The following is a 19,828-nucleotide window of genomic DNA, read 5'->3' on the forward strand; positions in this document are numbered from 1 at the left end:
AACACACTAAAACTCACATTTTAGGCCATATTACGTGTCCTTTTAACATTTATTATTTATTTTCATGTATAACTATTATTTTATGTGTTTGAGTGTGTGAGACCACATATTTCTTATTAAATATGTATAAAAGATTTTGTCTGTGCTAAATAATAAAAAAAAAATCTGCATCCACTGAGTTTGTTGCTGAGGGGAGGGCAGATGTAAACTGATGCAAAAATGGGTGCAAATTGCTCCCATCTCCTCAATGTGGTTGGACTGTTGGTGTTTCTATGCATGTGTATTTGCTTTGTGCATAAATAAAGCAGATAGCACATGCAAAACATTTGCAATAAATGGAAGGCATTGCATTGCTTTGTAATTGAGGGTTTTGTTCACAATTGAAGCGGACAGGTTTTTTTTTTTACAAGCCCTATAGAATTAGAACACAATCCTTTATTGCCTTGATCTTTCTTTACTGAGAGTGCAGCTGACTTAAAGCCCATCCACTCTGCTGATATTCTGATGACCTGTTTAAAACTAGAGGGGGGAAAAAATCATGGGTCTGTGATGCAGTACGCACAATTTAGCAAGAGTCGGCTGTGCTTTGACAGAGTACCATTGGCTGCACACAGTGACCTGAAAACTGATTTCCATTACTGTGCAAATTCTTGAGTCACCCTCATTTTTTGTGTGGAGCCATGAAGACAGAAAATACGTGTAGTAATTTACTGAAACATGGAAACACTGGAAGCATAGAGCAAAACTGGACAGTTTTGGAATCCTAACAAGCTCCAAAGTTGGTTTGGTATGTGACTACCTTATTTTCAACACATGCTGAACTCTCATCAGCAAGTTTTCTAATAATTTCCTATGCAAATTTTAGGGAATCATTCTCAAATCTTCTTGTGGAGGCAAGTTTGTCAGGATATTTGCTAGTGTTTTTGTTTGTATCCTATACAAATAATTACATAGTAGTTCTAGAAAATTTGTATTTCAATTTTGCTTCCTGTGGCTACAGAATTTCTTTGGAAATTGCACAGTGACTCAATGGTTGAAAATGGTAAAGAACTAATGTTTTTCAGTATAGATATAAAAACAAATGCAGCTTTTAGCAGTTTTTCCTTTTTTTGTCATGGAATAATTCCATAGAATTCCATAGAGTTTTCCTTCTTGGAAAACAAGTTTTTTTTTACTGCAACTTTCCAGTTGCTGCATCTGCATCCTGAAAATGTATATGTTTATTTGAAAAAGTGATTAATCAATCACAGAACAAAAGAAAAAGACCTAGTAAAGATGTTGCATAAAGGTTCTCAGAATTTTTTAACATAATTTTCACACCTCCTGAACCTTCTAGTATTTTGTCATGTTACAAACAACAAACATCAATGCATTTTAATTTGGGGGATTTTAAGTGATGTAAAAACACAAAAGATGTATAATTGTGAAGTTGAATTTTTTTTTAAGAAATGTGTTAAAAGTGAGTCATGCATTTGTATTCAGCATCCTTGAATTATGCCCAACTAATTGCCTTCAGATGTCACCTATTTTCTACAGAAGACCCATGTGTGTTTATTTTTTTCCTGAAAACATACTTTTTTACCCGCTATCTCACCTATTTAGAAATACATCTCAATTTTATGATCCATTTCTGTTAATATATGTGGACTTTTGAAACAGTCTATTGAACAAGTAATCTCATGACTTATAGATGAAAACTATATCTTCTGAGCCACAGCCATCCCAACACTAATGAAAGTGTACAGCAGTTATGAATAATTGATTGCATTGCTGCCAATTTATTGCTCTAAAGGTTTTGAAATGGACATAAAACAGAAATACATTGTGAAAAAAATTGCTGTATCAGTGAAAAAAACTTGAGGGTTGCTTTGGTTGATAGACGGCCCATAAATATGACTGCAGTAAAACTTTTCTGCAACAACCAAAGAAATCCTGTAGCTTTTTTGCAAGTCTCCAGGTTTTTGCACATCGAACTATCAAACACTACCTTGTTCATCAGTCTCAGAGTATCACGAGTAGCCACATTTTAATTTAGCTCTGCTGAGAGGCATGCAATTAATTTGCCATAAGCAGTAATGACTTGCATTGTAATGTAGCATGTAATCACACACTGTCTCAAGAAATATCCCTCTGGTGGTAGCCTGTTTCTCTAGATATACCTGTCCCAAGACTATTTCGCTCCAAAGAAGCATTCAGTCTCTTTATTTTCCACTTTGAACTCCATCAAAGACATTTTGCTTTTTTTTTTTTTTTTTTTAACAGACATATGAATACATTTAGTTGGGCTTAGAAGGGAAGTAGCAGAGCAGCAAACAAGGTCAGTCAAAAGAAACTCAAAAAGTAATATCACCATCTTTATTGCAGGCCCCAAATAAGTGTCATCAGTGCAGTGGTCTGTGTCAGATTTTAATCAGCTCTTCACCTCAGCTACAGTATGATACGCGCCACAGGAGAAGTGCGACCCAATGACTCAGAAGCATCTCTTAATGGCACTGAAAGTGGCCAATAATGAGGGACGTAAATTATCAATAAGAGGCACAGTGTGAACATTGTTAACTATGTGTTACCTGAAACCACATGAGCATCTCAAAGTGAGTGTTTACTTCCAGTCTAGCAGGGCAAATGATTACAAAGAAAACCGTTTTAGTGGTTGATGGCCACCTGCAGCAGACATCAAATTGCATCCTCGATTGGCATTGTTACAAATTAAAGCTCTATAGAGTTGACACGGCAGTGAGACTTTCAAAATAAAACAATCAAAAATCTAATACATCTGTCCCTGCTCTCGTGAAACTTGGCTGCACAAGGAGTCATCAAGCTTGTCTCATTGAGTCAGGTTCTGCTGCAGTGGCTGCTTTGCAGTCAGCTCAGAGTGCCGTCCATACAACAGGGATTTCCTCTACAAAACACCAGCTTGCAGCTTTAAAATGATAAATGATGGTCATCTGCAGCCAGTCTCAAGCACTTTTGCAAGAGAATAGCAGCGGAGGGATCACAGAAGATCTCAGACAAATGATATATTTTTGGCCTATTTTTTCATGTCTTTCTCTTACAATAGACTGTCCTTCTCTTCAAAATGTGGCTCTGGAAGTTAAATCGCCAACCTGCCAAGTGAAATTTTAGTTGAACTTCTCTTAATTTTAGGACATTTTCCACTTCAGTGGGTTTGTTCACAGAATTTTCATGAGTCTGCATGTGTACTTGTACAGAAATTTAAAATGAATGACTTAATGCATTCATGTTGTCCAAGAGCCTGCAAATTATCATATTTATGCAAACCCTTGAGAAACAGAGAAGGTCAAAGCCCCGAGCACAAGACTGGTGAGGATTTTATTTCTGTTTTTAAAGCTTATGAACAAATGTAAAAAGCTATTTTTTTAAAGCTATCTTTCTAACCCTGAAACTAGATATTGTGGCAAATCAAGCCTTCAAGAAATACCACCTACCAAATTGAGTAATGCAATTCATACACATTTAAAGTATGTAGTATATATGTATTTAGGGGAAAGACCACCCATTGTTGTGTATATTTATAGTTGAAACCAGAAGTGTTTAAATATTATTCTAATGTGATTTCACTTTAGCACAGAATTTTTTTTGTTTGTAACTTTACCTTCTAACTTGTTTTATATTGCAATATTCTATGGTCTTTCATAGTCTGCAGCATCACTTAGTTCATTTTGCTCCCGTTTGCTCCTGCTTTTTTGTGGCTGAGTTAAAAACACTTGCCATTTAATGCAAAAATTACATTTACAGAAACAAATCAATGTGTAGTGCTTGCAAAAATTTACAGTGATTGCACTACTTTGTGAATTTCTTCCCAAGACTGTCACAGAACATTTTGTCATATCAATGACAAGATAATTAGTCACTACATGACCTTCAGCCTCCAGCACCGTCTTTCTTTATAGAAGGATGCACAAATTAATTTCCTGTCTCCATTCTGATTCAAAGCTCTATATCAAATGAAAGAATCCTAAGAGTAAATTGTTTTATTAGTTTGATATTTTATTCTTTAAATTTAACAAATGAATGTTGTACGAACAAATGTGAATTAATGCATAAATAAGAATCTTTTTTTTTCTTTTTTACCAAATTGTCAGTGAAGAACATGTTGATGTTGTTATTTGTATACACAGACATGCTATTGACAGACATGCTACATGATATTTTCTGTGTAAAGCACACACCTCAAATCTAAACTTTAATCTAAATAACTGGGAAGGTTGTTTGTTGCTTTTTTGTAGATAACTCCAAGTGACCTTGTAGAACCAGATTTAGTCAATATAAATTTTTATTTATACTAGCAGTTGCGTGGGATTTCAAGACATCTGGAGCGAATGACCTTGCTTAGTTTTTAATTCTTCAATTTTTATAAATGCTTAAAAGTGTATTTTAAAGTATCTTAAATGGGACAGATAAAGAGTTTCATAAGGATGGATGGCATTTAATTTTAAAATTTTGCAAACTTTGAGAGAATATGTAACTGTATTTTTAAACATTGATTACTGATTGTCAAACTTTAAATGGGAATTATTTGGTAAATAAACTGATTACATGTTTAAGATTACAAGATGCTGTAAGTTGAAAAATCAAGCAATAAGATTAAGGCTCTCCCAATTCCGTTTTGTTAAATGTCCTATTTATTAGCATGGTATAACGTTTTTGTGAAAGGTTAGTACAAAGATTGTGTAAGATTTAATTTTTCACTCTCTACAGAGACTAAGAGTTTCCATAGAAGCGTAACCAAGCAATTTGCTTTCAGTGGTTTACTTTACCAGTCCGTCGTGATCCAAAGATGGGATCATTCATAGATCTAATAATCTTTGTAACCAGATAGCTGTTGTGACTCCACTGTCACAGTAGGAGACAGGTTTCTGGACCTACAGATCCCCAGAGATGAAATCCCTTTCCTTGTGAGCTGAAGCAACACAATTTGGACCTAAAGGAAGGCAATTTGTGGATTCCTTCTTGTGTATGTTTGTTGTCCACCAAGGTGTTTCTGATAGCGGGATCACATCTTGCTTCCACATTTCCGCTTGGGATTGTAGTTGAGCATTAAAATGCTCAATAAAATGTATTTTTTTTTTCTTCTGATAACCTCATAAGCTCCTGGCAATTATTTTATTTTTAATGAGTTAATTTGGGGTATTTGTCACTAGGCTTTCTTATAAATATAATATATAATTTGTTCCCTTTAAAGGAGTAGTGAGTAGATATTGGTTGAATATGGATAAATTCTTGATTTTAGACATTCACAATTGTCTTTAATCTAACCCATATAGAAGTTAAATTGGTGTGTTAATCTTTAAGTTAACTATAGATGAATTTGAAATCCTGGGAAATGTATAGTAATCTTCTCCTTCTTCTTTATGTAACTGATATGCCTCTTTGGATAAAACGTATTCATAAACATTAATATAGCTTTATGTAGCCTTATTTCACTGTTTATGTCTGGTCACTAAAGTCTCCTCAAAGTGATTTCAATTCACATTCTTTTCTGCCTTTTTAAAAGTGCACAGTAAGTGACCATCCATAAAATTTGCACTGGCGCTCTCTTGGCTAGACACATTATGAGCTCTTTAAAGAACAACAGGTGTTATGCATGGAAGGTTGCACTGATGTTGATTTGTTCAGGAAATCTGCACTTGTGGAAAGCCCATTGTATTTTTAATGACTTCTCCCTGTGTCTGAATGCCCTGGCGAGAATGCAGACATCTCAGATGATAATGGTGATAATGAACTGCGAGCTTGCAGACACTCGCGCTCAGGGTGCACTTCGCTGCTGCAGTCTGGCATATGGTTAGAGATTACTATGCCTCCTCGACATTTGTTGACCTTGATTTAAGCAACCCTGCCTTCCATACATAATTAGTGTCGGTTAATTTCACCACATCCCGTCAGTCATTTTAACTCAGGTGCCAAGTGTTTCAGCAGACTGAAGAGCTGTGGAGGAATGCAGTCAATTGCATTGTTGCTGCTTGGCCCGCTTGTGGCTGTCCCACTGACTTAGCTGATCGATACCTAATTCCCTTAAATAATCAAGGGCCCTCTGCAATGGGAATGTGGTGGGAGGTGTGATAATTGATTACTTTTGCTTTATATTTCCCCAAGTGAGCATACTCTGTACGACACTCCAGCACATTTTTCATTGAGCAGTTGAACAAGATGCTGAGGTATACACCTTCTATGCGTCACATTTGATCAGGACAAATTCGCAGAGGCAAATCTTTTTTTGCTTATAAGCTGTTGAGTGACTTTAGTGCTCGACTGTAAATGCAGGTAAACTTGTTTTTTTTCTCTAAATGTAATTGTATTCATGGAATCATACTTGCCACAAAAGAATTAGGGTGTTGTTAGATGGTATATCAATGAATAAAACATGATTTACAAGATCAAAAATATTGCTAATATGGACAATTTTGAAGATATGTTTGAAGAAGGAAGAACTTTTTTAAAATATTTAAAAGTATCAATTTTTCATTGGCTCAGATGAGAGATTCCAAATTCAGCCGTGCTTCTCCAGAGAGGACAGAAGATGAAGAAGACCGGAGGCAAATTTTTTGCCTGCCTTGCAGTTCTCATTTCTCAGATCTCTTCGTGTCAGCCTGTTTTTCTGTGTGTGCACTTGATTGTACATTGGTGTTTATGCGCATCTGCATCCGTGCTCCAAAGGGAGAAGAAGAGAGCGTGAGAGCTGAGAAATAGCATTTTACTGTTGAAGAGGTACTTTGAATGGCACAAACCATCTGTTGTTTAATTCTGTATGCCACTAGTTGTTTGTCTGCCAAAACTGCAAACGATGTCAGAAGGATTAGACATAGAAGAAGAAGAAAAGTGAGCAAGCTCTGAGCCAGCAGCACGTCAACACAGTTGACAGCTGCAGCCTCACAATTGAACTCGCATTGATTCATTTGGAAGTGTAAAATATTTGGTTGGGGATATCTTCAGGATGAGTGGATGCCTTTTTCTACAAGATGTAACAGTTGTGGAGGAAAGTTTTTTTTTTTCTTCTTTTACCATCTAAAATGGTTCAAGACCAAACAAAACAGTCTCACTAAAGATTTAGACTTTTTCTACAAAGGCTGTTCATCAAATCTCATGTTTTTCACTAGAAGATGAATTTCATCCAATTATCATTTTATTTTTTATTTATTTCTTCAGTCTCCTCTGGGTGCAGCCAGAGACTACCAATAAACCATTCCTTAGATTCCATCTCCTGGCCCAGTCTCCCATTTCATTTAATAATTTAATAAAGATCTGATAGCCTCTTTTCTTCTCCAGTTAATGAGAAATCTTTTAACAGCAACGAAACTATAGCTGTCCAAACTTCTAATGGGGTTCAGCATTTTTTATTTTATTTATTTATTTTTTTTTTTCCTCTGAACAGTTTTATTTCTTTCCTTTCCAGCAGACAGGGGGAAAATGCAAGGTTTGTATCTATGCATCACACTGTGTAAGAAGCATCAGAACCAGTTACATAAAGCCTGGCTTGATAAAACCTTTAAATTAGTTTTCTTAAACAGAACAAAGATCAAAATCCCTAAACTTTTTTAGCCACTAATTAATAAAATGTACATTTAAAGCAAAGCATAAGTAAGTTTTCTTTCTAGAAAGTCGCTACCACCCTCCTGCTTGTCCGCCAACCTTGCTCACTCAGTGGCCTTCTTTATTGGATAGGAAAAACACTTTTTCCACCTCACCCTCCTGGTTTTGCTGGAAGGCTTTGACAATGCCGCTCTGCAGAGATTTTTTTTTTCTCTCCAAGTATCACCTGGCATTTCAGGTGTGCCATATGGAGAAGCTGGTTGCCTGCATGTGCCAGGGCAGCTTTGCTCTGCAAAGTTGGATGTCTGGAGATGGGTGTCCTAATTGCTCGTTGACTTTCAGCAGGAAGGGGCAGGTAATCTTGGCTCCCAGAGGCCCCAGAAGCACCAGGCAGACAGACACCAGGCACCCCCACAGAGCAGCGATGCGCCCAACTCAGCATCATATCAGCAGCGAGACACAGGAGCAGTCGCCCTTAGGCCAGAGAGACACAGGCAAAGATACAGAGCATTTCTGCAGCTATTACCAAATGAAGTTTAAGGTTTTTGTCAGTGTTGGCTTTTAAAATATTCAGAGTCCAAGAAACCTAACTATACATCAGATCAGAAACATTTTTTGTCTTTCTTTAAATTTTAAATTGGCATTTTCTGTTTTGTTTTTATTTTGGTAATATGGCTGTTTGCCCTCCGTAGCATGTCCTTGGAGGCAATCCAAGTAAGTGACAAATTATTTGAAGTGTAACACCTAAAAAACTCCCCCTCCTAAAAAAGGGGGAGTTGCTGAAGTACTTAAACTTACAGCAGCAACAGTGTCTGTGGTCTCGACGCCTCCCCACTGCCTCGGTCCGCAGCAAATATGCGAAGTCTCGACCGGTCCCCGGCACTAAAAAGGTTGGGGACCACTGCCCTAGATGAAGCTCAAAAGAACTACTACTGCCATTAACTTTTTACCATACTATGGACTTGAACAATGACTTGGATCTTATTTACTTAGCTGTTTTTCTCCTATAGATGAAGCCTCTAAAATAACTTTTACTCTTCATTAATGTAGAAAGTACCCCTTGATCCGTGCTTCTGTATCTTTTGTGTGCATTTCAAATCACCAGTGGATCTTAGTATGAGGGATTGCTGCATAGTTAACAGTATAATGCAAGCAACAGTCTACTGGGATGATGGTGGCGACAATGGTAAGAGTTTAGGTGGATTGCCAGATCAGTTCCTCCTCTGCATGGCAGCCTCCCTTGTGTGGAGTTATGGCTACTATCCAATAGCTTGGCACCATCAACGTGTGTGTGGATGGGTGAATGACTGAATGTGGTGTAAAGTGCTTTATCAAGTACAGGTCATTAACCATTTACTGTTGTTATATGCTCATCCTGGAAGAGTAAATTAAGTCAGTGACTTAATTCAATCTGCTGGGTTTCCTTAGACGGAACACATTTTATCAATTTGAATAATAAACTGAACTTAACTGCACTGTTTGATAGCTAGAATCAAATAGGATTTTGTGTAACTGACTTGGAATTTGTTTGTGATTAGATTGAATTAATGTTTTTCAACCTTTGAGACAATGTGTTAACTGTTGTTATAAATATAGAAATTGTGAGTTTACAAGGCAAAAATCTGAGGCTACATTTTCATCTGATGGTCTGATTGTGAAAATCATACAATCTCTCAAAAAACAAGAGCAGCAGAAGACCTGGGTTGACGCGTCATTTAAAGAATTTAAGAACTACCATAAGTCTTTGTGTCATTCTTTCTCAAGTAACAATCACATTTTACTCTGTCTATTTGAAGCATCTATTTACAACATTCTGGAAAATTTTTTTCCCATTCTACTCCATCCGTTAGGATGAAGACAAATGGCTTTGTTTCAGTCCAATTAAATATGTTTTAATGTTTTCCTCTCATGAGCTTAAAAATTCATTACATTTTAGATATAGCTTTGCAAAAATAAAAAAGGTGAGTAAACAATTACATTAAGACTTAATAGGTAATGTAATGTAATTTTATCTATATAGCACATTTTCAGCAGCAAGGCAATTCAAAGTGCTTTATGTGAATAGATGGTGGAGTTAATGCACCTGTAAAATCTCAAAAATGCCAGAGACTGAAAACATGAGTCATTACCAGAGGAACTTCTGTCCTTCCATTTATATCTTGTATGACTGGAATACAGTCAATAACAGATACATTATCCCTTAATGCTTGTGTCTTGTGTATCAAGATGACAACGCCACACAGTGATTCATTGCCTGATATTTGTAGCAATAGCAAACAGAAGTTTAAATGTGTCCCTTTCTAAATTCTTGTAACTGCTAGCTGTGCTGCAGCACTAATACCAGCTTTCATATTTTTACAGCGTTAAGTTGCTAAATTCACTGACTGCCACAAGAGGGAGCTGTGGCCCTGGCACCATTCCACTGTCTCTGCTAATGGATAACGTAGAACTGAGTTGTTCTGGCAGGAACAAATCCAAGCACTCCCAGGTTATCTGAAATACTGGCTTTGTGTATTTAATTCATATAATTTAAAAAAAATCCCCCCCACCTTCCTAAAATGAATCAAGGCTTGTTCTCTCATTAGTTGGCACTCAATGAAAACTCCTGAAGGAAAACCTTGGCTTGCAAACCAGTCACCCCTCAAAACAGTACACTTCATTTCGCAGGTACATTCTTCACAACCACAGAGAGATGGTAAAATAGATGGCTTGTGAGCACTAAATTACCCAGTCTGCCTTCTGCACCTGGCAGTGACTGCTGACCATGAGGGCATGCCTCATTTTCCTGAATCATCCTTCTCTTTTGAGTTCACTCAAAGTTCACATACATTGGTGATACATGGCTGACTATAAGCCTATTTGGAAACTATCAGCCCTGAAGGTATCACTTTATCTTAACAGATGAATGCACCCTTTGTTTCTATTTATGTGGGAGGCTTTCTGAAATTTAATTCTGCAAATTTAACAATTGTTTGACTTTGAAATATTTTTTGTTTTTACATTTTTTTTACCCTTCTCAGAACAATTGTATGAATGAATTCATTATAACTAAATTAATTTTTCAAAAATAAATTAAACTTAATTTACACTGCTTATCTCTAGTTTGTGATGTGAAAATACTTGCGCTATGTATTTGAAGCTCATCTCTTTCAGTATTGTGTCGAACAGAATTTATCAGAAGTATTCTGTAAACACTAGCTGTTCCTGTATTTGCACGATGCAAGTCTATTGGTAGTGAGGCTTGGTAAAGGGTAACTGAAAGTCAAACACTTTCTTCTGCACCTGGCAACTGTGCCTTGAGGGCATACTGTATATTATTCTAGAGTGTATCATGCTTTGAATATTACTGCAATGCTCCACAGGTTTACAGGTGTTTTACTTTGCATATCTAAAACAAAAACCCAGCTTATTTTATATGCCGTTCCTCAGTATTCATTACTTGTCCATGCAAATCTTGCTTCCCACCGGATGTCTATTTGGAAACCTTTCATACTTGTTTATCTATCCCAAAGCAGACTCTGAAAAGGAGGAGGCTGACCTTTCAGATCCACCCCAGTGACCCAACAGCAACAGTGACGAGCGTGGAAAGATCACTGACAGACAATACCCTGTTAAACACATGGGTAATGTATAAGCAGCTGAGAACACCCGACCTGTGCAGCAAGACACAGACAGGGGAAGAATGTTAAAGATGTAGGCTGTACAATTTTTCCTTTTATTAAGCCAGATTTTCTGAGGTCACTATGGGAAGCAATCATCTGATATTGACAGTGCACAGAGTGCTCTCAGTTTTGGAGAATTTTTAAGGAACATGACAAGAAGCTACGCTTGTGGTCTCAAATTGAATATGTTGGCATTCAAAAGCTTGTTCATGCATTTCCATGTTGCTTTCAGTAATTTTATGTACAGTGGCTGCGCAATATTTCCTTTGTCTGATCAACTGTGGCATTCATCCTTAGAGATTAAGCAGAAGACAACTTGATTTCTTCTCTTGTTTCCATGTAAGTTGTTTTGTTCACATCCCAAGATGTGAGTTTCTGCAAAAATTCCTGGGGAAACGAGTTAAGACTCTCTAGTAGGTGTATATTTGATGATATGCCTGCTGTTTCGTGTTGATTTTCCATGTTTAACATAGATAGCTTCTTCCACTGAGTTCATGTGAACATTACTGTCCTCAAACTTGTCACCCTTATTCTTGAGATATAAATGAACAGTTGAGTCTTGAGTTCCTCAGTGTCATAATTGCTCCATGATTGACTTCAATGGCTCTATTCACCATTCTATTAACATCTATTCTGATTAAATGTTGTGAGACTTTTACTTTCAGCCATGCTTAGAAGTGAAGAAGCCTTTTGGATAACATCTTCAAGAGGAGAAGAAGCCCAATTACCTTCGACTTAAGCATCTAGGATTTTCTAGACAGAGCTGACATTTTCACATTCAGCTCTTGTTTTAACATTCATTGCTACATTGACAGCAGTGTAAACAAATGGCTGTTTGCCTAATTTTTATTTTTATTCTACAGCAAGTTTTATTCATTTTGGTTCTAGCTACATGGTAAACGGTAACTTGCCTCCATCTGCATAGCGCTTTATGAAGTCTGAAGTCTTACAAAATCTGAGGACTCCAAAGCACATTACAAATCGATTCGTCAATACCCCATTCCTACACACATTCACACACTAATGGCAGGCGTGCTTTTTCTTATACAACTAGCAGGCAAAGCGGTCAAAGTGTCTTGCTCTTGCCAACCACCAACCATGTATGCCCTTGCAAAGATAAGGAGGTTAAAACAATGGATGAATAGATGGGTAAAGTCCACAGAAAAGCCTCATAGTGTAATAAGTATATTCAAATTTAACATTGTTTTAATATTCCATTCCATCAATTTAAACCAGAATATTTGCAATCTTGCAATGTGTCATATGTAAGGCTAAAAAAATAGTTTCTTGGGAAATATGACAAAAATGTGACGGCATAAATAATTCTATAAAAGTGTGGCAGCAAACCAAAACTGAGAAATTACTTTTAATGTATTAGTCATTCTTCTCAGACCAACATGAAACTAAAAAATATAACATTTTGACTGATTTTTAATCCTCATTGTGATTTTTATCCATTTTGAGAATCATTTTAAGACATCAGTGAGTGCACAGACTGTAGTGGGTTTTCAGTTTGAATGTTTTTGTCAAACTGAAACTCAATTTGTTCTTTATTTCAGAAGTATTTGTCTCTTTGGATTCATGCGCCAATCTTGGCAATGCAGGCTGAATCACCAGCCTCCATATGTCGGTTGTTTTTAGTCATCCAACTTACCAAATGAAGCTGAAAAATCAGAAATCAGAGTGCTTTGTACCACATACTAGCATGCTGTTTCAGAATATTGAGGACAGATTTCTTTCTATAAGTAACATTATGGCACAAATGTACATTGTTAATGTCCTACAGAATGAATAGATAAGGTTAGATAAGATTAATCTTTATTGTTCACCAAGGTTGAAATTGCTCTTCAGCTCTTCAATCATAAAATATAATAGACTGTTACAGTGACACGTTATTTAACTCTGTTAATTTTGCATAGATTTCGGTAATTATTGTAAAATATTGTGTTTTAATTCTGTGTTGTCACAACTTCGATTGTTGTCAGGTGACTGAAAAGTTTAAGATTCGAGAAAGTTATAGTTCTGGGTCTTCCCTTTAATTTTTGACCCAACCCAGAGGTTTTAGGATTTTGATATCAGAACTGGCTGATTTTGTGTCTAGTTGACCAATTGTGATGATGTCTTGTAATCATTTGACCAATTAAACTATTCTTGTAGTCCCAGTGGAGTTTTATAAACTTCAGTTTACAATCATGATGATAGGACTGAAAAGTCATTTATTAGGCACAACTACGTACTAAACAACTGACTGGCAGGTAGTGTCTAAATCTTGTTGTCATGGAGATTTTGTGAGCCCAGCATGTTGATCTTTGCTGCAGTTCTGAAACAGTGAGCCTTGAAAATGCTTTACCTCTCTTACCTTCCTCCCGCCTGTGTGAGATGGCAAGATAACCGTAGGCACTCATCTGGCCCAGTGGCTAAAAAACTGGTTTCTCTGTCATGTGATAGTTATGCCTCAGGTAAACAGAAAGTTCTAGATTACATATAGAAAATTCATGGCATAAAGTGAAGTAGAAATGGTAAAAATACGTAAGTTACATCTATTTTGAGGGAATCATCAGAGGCACCAGTTATGATTTTGTAAAAGAAACAACATTTCTTAATATGGGATGTTTCTTCCTGCTTATGGAATGCAACTGTTAATGTGAGATTGTGCTACTATGAACAAAACATTTATTTATTTAGTTCTTTTTTAAATCTTTGACAGATGTCCAAACAAATTTGTTTGCATCTATCATAGTTCAAAGTGTTAAATAAAAAGTCAAAAATGGGGAGAAATATTCAGAAGTATGAAGTTCTAAAAATCTGTCCATTTTGAGTCTGCCAAGGGTGTTGTGATGGAAAGAAAAAGAAATATTTCTGGATAGCTTTTTTTCACAGTAATAATGTCAAATTATTTGGACTGTAGAAACTATCTCGGTGAGTTTATGTCATCTTTTCTGATTTAATATACATTAGTTGGAGAAGCCCTGACTTCTTTATACTTTTCCAACACTTAAAAGTAGATTAAAGCCTTTTTAGCTTAAATGCAGTGATTAGAAACAATAACAGTATGAATAACATGGTTTTAAAATAACCTTGAACTGTAGGGTGGCTCAGTTGCTCACATGTTCTCCTTGGATATGTTTGGATTTCTTCTAGGCTTTCAGGCTTCCTCATACAATCCAAAACCACTCCGGTAAATTACTCTCTCTAAGCTGTGAATAAAAAGGAGTTGTTGGTGTGTATGATTTTTTGTTCTGTGTCTCAGTGTTGGAAATATGCAAAAAGCTGGTCAGCAATTATAATAAAGAAGTCATTGCTGTAATGCCATTAAATATTCTCTTTCTTTATTGGTGAGAATGGTCATTTTTAATAAAATGTACATACAAATGTTTTTTTAAACTGATGCTCTTTTTCTAATATATCAAAAACAAGCTTATTGGTGGAAAAACAAATTGTAAACCTAAATGTGTAATTGCAGAAAAGCTAAAATAAACAAGATAGAATTACTTTGTGAAAAAACTGTTTCAGGAAATATACATTCTCTTTAGTGCTTCCATTAGGACGAAGTTTCTGTACGTGAAATGAAAAGGTTTAGATAAAGTACTTTCCAAGTAGAAAGTTTGCAATGGAAACCAATCTACATTTGGGTTTTGTGTTTGTGGCATCCTTCCACCATGTTTTGCAGCCCCAAATGTAGTTATGGCTGCTGTGCCATAAATCATACCTGCTTCACACACTGTATTTCATCTTCCAACCCATTTATAATCAACCTCCTCTGACTCACAGGTGTGAAAATGAGACACAAAGTCCCTTAAGGATACAATTTTTCTTTGCAGTCGTGAAGGATTCCTCAGAGTATTATGAAGGACAAAGAACTACACAGCAGGACAACTTTGTTGTCTTCAGACTCATGTCTTGGAAAGTTGTAATGGTATCCCCAGAGGTAATTTGTTCCTCAAAAACATTCAGACGTGTAAAGAGACTCTTCATCGGGTTGCGGCTTTCTTCCTAGAATATCTAAAGCAGTGGAGAATCAGGCACACTTCTGCGAACTACATCCGATTCTCTGTATTTTTTTTTCTCTGTGCTACCTTCACAGCTGGTGAGCCAATGGCAATGAGATTGTGGTTTATGGTCAAGTGTTTATGGAACATGATTAGAGTACAGATGCTCAGTGACTTAATAATAAAGTTGCTGAATTTAGTTAAACAGTTGGTGCACTGGTTTTCAAAAATACTGAACAAAAATACACCAAGGAAAAAGACCATTTCCACCTTCAGTCCAGCTGCAAACTCAGCATTATAATGGGTTTCTGCCATAAAGATAGCAAGAAGGAGAAGTATAGCCAGAATATTGCAAAGCGCTTCAAAGAATGTTTATAGAGTTGTCTGAACACATGAGGGAGTGTTGCGGCACATGAAGAAGCCACAATATCAGAGAAGATTGAGCTTACCAAACAGCATGAGGTCTTCTGGAGCAATGGTATTTACAGCATGCCCACAAACTCTGTCTATTGTGACTACAAATCAAAAAGGAATTGAGCTGACAATGATTGTTGTCCTTTTTCATTTATCATAATGTGGTGCACCTAAAAATGCCACCACATGTAGGTTATTTTATAATTTTTAAATATTTTCATGTAAAATTGATTCTATTTTATCCAAAAATGAACAAATTATATTTTGTTTGCATTTCGGCATATTAATCTGCCTGCATCTACAGTATATAGTGCTTTCCTGAGGTTGGGATGGGAGTAGTAGTGGCGAAGCAGAACCTTTGTTTGGGGGTCGTTGCTTCCGGGGCGGAGTTCCAGTTTGCCTCAAACGCAATCTGGATGCTTACGGCAGCGCTTCGGTCATTGCTGATTTCTATTTTATTATCCTTGAGGTCAGTACACGGTGAAAACATACCGAAACTACTTTGTAAGATGTTTACCTATTAGATGACCAGTATATAGCACTGTGTTACAGTTTCTGTGCACCATTTTTCCAGCAGTTGCCAGTCGAGGGTAAAGTTGGCAGTATGCCAGCCTGCGCTGGAAAAGTGATCAGAAGGCTGTGATATTTTACCGACTCCGGCTTTTAGGATTTTATTTTGCTTTTGTTTGAATAATATTCAGCTCAAGTTACTTGTTGACTTATAAAGTAGCTCAGAGCATAAGAGTAATTACTAAGTTAATTTCTGTATTTGTTTTGTAAGTCTTGCAATTCTATTTTTGATCAGTATTCAGTTCAAATTGGTGTACATTTTAATGCTTATGCCAGTTAACAAAGAACTAAATGCAGTAAAGCTTGAAAACAGTTGATTTATCCTGTTTGATACACATACCGTGATTGTCTTCATCTAAGTCAGGGGTCTCAAACTCCAGGCCTCGAGGGCCGCTGTCCTACAGTTTTTAGATGTGCCACAGGTACAAAACACTGGAATGAAATGGCTTAATTACCTCCTGTTTGTGTAGATCAGTTCTCCCAGCCTTGCTAATGACCTAATTATTCTATTCAGGTGTGGTCCAGCAGAAGCACATGTAAAAGTTGCAGGACTGCGATCCTCGAGGACTGGAGTTTGAGACCCCTGATCTAAGTGAAGGATGGAAATGTGAAACGGGTAATGTGTGAAGTTAATTATTACCTGTGAGAAAAGTAAACCAGGTTTATAAGACAATGGTAATGTAAAACAATAATATTGTACACTATAAAATGTTTAACAAATAAAGAAAAACGCAATCTGGATGCTAACTGCAGCGCTTCGGTCCGGTCATCATTGCTGACTTCTATTTTATCATCCTTCAGATTGTGCAACATCACAGTTATAGCAGTCCTGACACTCGAGACCTGTAACAATAACACTGAATGAAGTGATCGTAAGCTAATTTACAGCAGTCTTCCCCAACCCCTGGTACCAGTCCATGGACCAATTGGTACTGGGGCACAAGAAATAATTAAATATTTCTGTTTTATGTATTATCTGAGTCTGGAGGATTATTTTATTTTGAAAATCCTTTAACCGGATTCTCTCGGTTACGTCTTGCACGCCAACAAGCGGCAAAAGGAGTAAGAAACAGATCAGATGTCTTTAGAAGACTTCTTTGAGAAGGGGAAAAGGCCCAGAGAAGAACCAGGACAACGGATTTGTCCACCAGAGTCTCTGTTGCGCCATGTCAGCTGTTTGGGATTCCCTCCGTGATTACGTCACCGCGCTTTCTGATTTTCTACCTGTCAAATTCAACAGGTTGCGTTCTCGCTCCCAGTCAGGGAAAACTCCACACGCTGCGATAGTCGGGCCAAGACAATCAACATGTTGAAAATGCCCAATTTTAAATCGGAGTGATCCTGACATTCTACGCAACACACCACACTGCAGGATGATCGGTTAGATTATTGCAAGCCACACTCGGAACGTTCTAAGATGATGTAAAATTGTGCAGTGTGAACTAGGCTTTAGCGGGCACATGTAGAAACCTGTCTGACGGTTCACCCTCCCCACATCCTCTCTCCTACCGGGCCGCAGTAAAATTGCCAAGCCTTGACCGGTCTGCGGTGAGAAAAAGGTTGGACCACTGTTTTACAGGACAACATAGCTATTAGCCAGTGCCAATTTTGCTGTTAAAGTCTAACTTTTTTCTCTTCCTCCTTAGTGTTTGGTCTAAGAATAACTTGGTGAATTGTTTGCACCTTCTCTTATCTGCATAACATGGATTTGTGGCAATTCAAAGAGCTGCAACTGGAATTGATGCTTGAAGCGGAGGGATGCTGCTTTGGTGTTAGGAGAAATTACATACAGTACATTGATTGATTTGTGCATATTTACACTCTTTTCAATATATCCACAAAACTCAGCAACACAACATTTTGGCATATTTCTCACAAAACAAACAGCCAAATCAACAAAATGTTTTTTTTTTTGTGAATGCTAATGAAAACATTTACATCTCTATACATCTCACAGTACTAAGAAAGTCTTCTTTTTTTTCCCTCGCAACATACTTGTCCAAACTCATCAAATATTTTTATTTTTATTATATTAAATAAGGGATAGGAAAGCAGCTGAGAGATGAGAGTTCTCACATTTATCACCAGTAATATAAATTTCCCCCTGCAGACTGAAATGTACTCTTCCTCTTACGACATTAAAACTCTGTTGGCTAAGTCTAATTAGAGGAGTGAAAGAAACAGGACATAAAATGGCTGATAGAAGAATCTGTCTGATCATATTTTGTATCAGCTTTGACATGTTTTTTATGAAACAATAGATGAATCATATCAGCTTCAGTGTAGAAGATTAATGCTGCTTTCTGTGAAAGCTGTCATACCGAGTGACATCAGAATCCACGAGAAACTCAAATCAGCAAAAGCTTCTTGCTTTAAGCCTACGGCTTCAAAGGCGTTGCCGACATGCTGAGTAGGAGGTCTGAAGTTTTTTATGTTTGACTCATTTGGAAAGCAGTGTCAGGAGAACAGTGCTGTGCACAACAGACATATTCTCCCAATTGAATGTAAGTCACGATCCTTTACGTACCCACACGTCCCCAATGGCCTCTCATTGATGGAGGTAGATGGTGCATAGGCTTTTTTGTACTAATTGGCTTCATCGACTGAACCTTGTTGAGGTTTAGATATGAGACCTGCCTGGTGAGCATGCTGCTCGTCTTAGAAAATAAATTAAACCAACATGTCTTCTTTTGTCACAGAAGGTGAGAACAAATCGCAGGAATACTGAAGTCAAATCAGAAAATGAAGGTCTTGTTAACTTGCTAAAGTCTCTCTGAACTTTAAAATGGAAGTAAGTACTGCAGTTTTTAGGTGACTTTATGAAGTGCATAGAAAATTGAGAGCAGAACTGTTCACCTGACAAAGAAAAAAACATGAAATATGCAGCAATGGGTATCTAAAAACCAATTTAGAGAAACTAGTTTTTGATTACATCTTTCCACCTTTGAAGTCAAGGACAAGACCTTATGTTAATTAAAAATAAGACTTCCAGCATGATGCTCTGTTGACCACTTAACTGTTTTTCAGAGGCTCATTAGATAGACAGACACAGATTTCAGTATTACAAAAGGTTTGGCTTGTAGGTTAAACTAATTTCAAGCAAGTTATCGCGAGAATAATTCATTCAAATGTAGCCAATAAACTGCAAACATGGCTTCAATTTAGATAGGAATCATTTAATTTTGTTTCAATAAATTTTGCTTAGCTGGAAGTGTAAATTAACCTGCCTATACCTCCCAAAGAAGTGTTTATACACTTTATCACAGGATTGGAATCAGTTAATTGATTTGAGTAACCTGTGGAACATTCAGATTTAATATTGGAATACTGAATTTAAAGGTTTTCAGAATTTTTGCTAGTCATCTGCAGTGCTCTGCTAAGGTGTTAAAACTTATTCAACATTCAACTGATCCAGGTGTGCTGCAGAAGGAATGCATCTAAAAGTTGCAGGATAGCAACTCATGATGGCAGGTCTTAGCCACATTTGGGCCACATACTGTAAAATTCTGGAAGGAAATGGTTTGAGGTTTCAAATAATTTCTAATTGAGATATGGGTTCATGTTCCTTCTGTAGAAAGACTGAAAACATACAGCCAGAGCCCTATTAGTGGTTTATGCATCAACTTACTTCACCAAAGTGCATCA

This window comes from Xiphophorus maculatus, chromosome 4 (genome assembly GCF_002775205.1).
Source record: "Xiphophorus maculatus strain JP 163 A chromosome 4, X_maculatus-5.0-male, whole genome shotgun sequence".
In the NCBI taxonomy this organism is placed as follows: Eukaryota; Metazoa; Chordata; class Actinopteri; order Cyprinodontiformes; family Poeciliidae; genus Xiphophorus; species Xiphophorus maculatus.